This window comes from Anneissia japonica, unplaced genomic scaffold (assembly GCF_011630105.1).
Source record: "Anneissia japonica isolate Jap-2015-1 unplaced genomic scaffold, ASM1163010v1 scaffold93_len1081246_cov171, whole genome shotgun sequence".
Classification (NCBI taxonomy): Eukaryota; Metazoa; Echinodermata; class Crinoidea; order Comatulida; family Comatulidae; genus Anneissia; species Anneissia japonica.
In genome coordinates, this window is record NW_022726429.1 from 711,016 (window position 1) to 711,627 (window position 612).

Sequence of the window (612 nt, forward strand, 5' to 3'; positions counted from 1 at the left end):
TCCAAGAACAAAGTATACCTGTCTCTTATACACATCTAGATGTGTATAAGAGACAGCCTTGAGGTGGCTAATGAGGTTCATTGTCATGTCGATGATTGCTCGAATTCAGCTCGACCAGTTCGTATTTATATTGTGTAGTTTTAGTTTACAGTACAGTTGGCCTATACATATTGGCAATCACAGGCATTTATACAAACTCACGGTATTCTCTACACACTTTTCTTGTTGCAACACAATGGCTAAAGTACAATCCCGTTTCCGGTTATTTATGTTTCTAAAATTTAACTGTAATTCGTATTAAGATACCAAATACAATAGTTTCAACATGGTTTAAAATGTTCTGTATAATGAATAAACTGCTATAAAACAATATGATGTTCATTTTGATTCTTTAATTCTATAGAAATTTCACTTGCTTTATACATTATTATTTGTGAGCAAACTGGCTTGAGGTCACGTATGATAGCCATTTATATAGCCATTTTTTATGATTTTTCCAGGGACGAAGCCCCTGGGCCCTGACCGGGGGCCCTACACGGCCCTTAGCACAAGCATTTGGTTCCTCGCTTCGATGAGAACAATTGTCCCCCCCCCATATAATATCACGGACCC

At 37.6% G+C, this 612-nt stretch overlaps 1 protein-coding gene across 1 annotated transcript in view; it reads right to left on the reverse strand.

The window, feature by feature from the left end:
• Window positions 1-612, reverse strand: part of LOC117113204 (fibrillin-2-like) — a 26,641-nt gene that overhangs the window by 2,833 nt on the left and 23,196 nt on the right. The window lies entirely within an intron of this gene.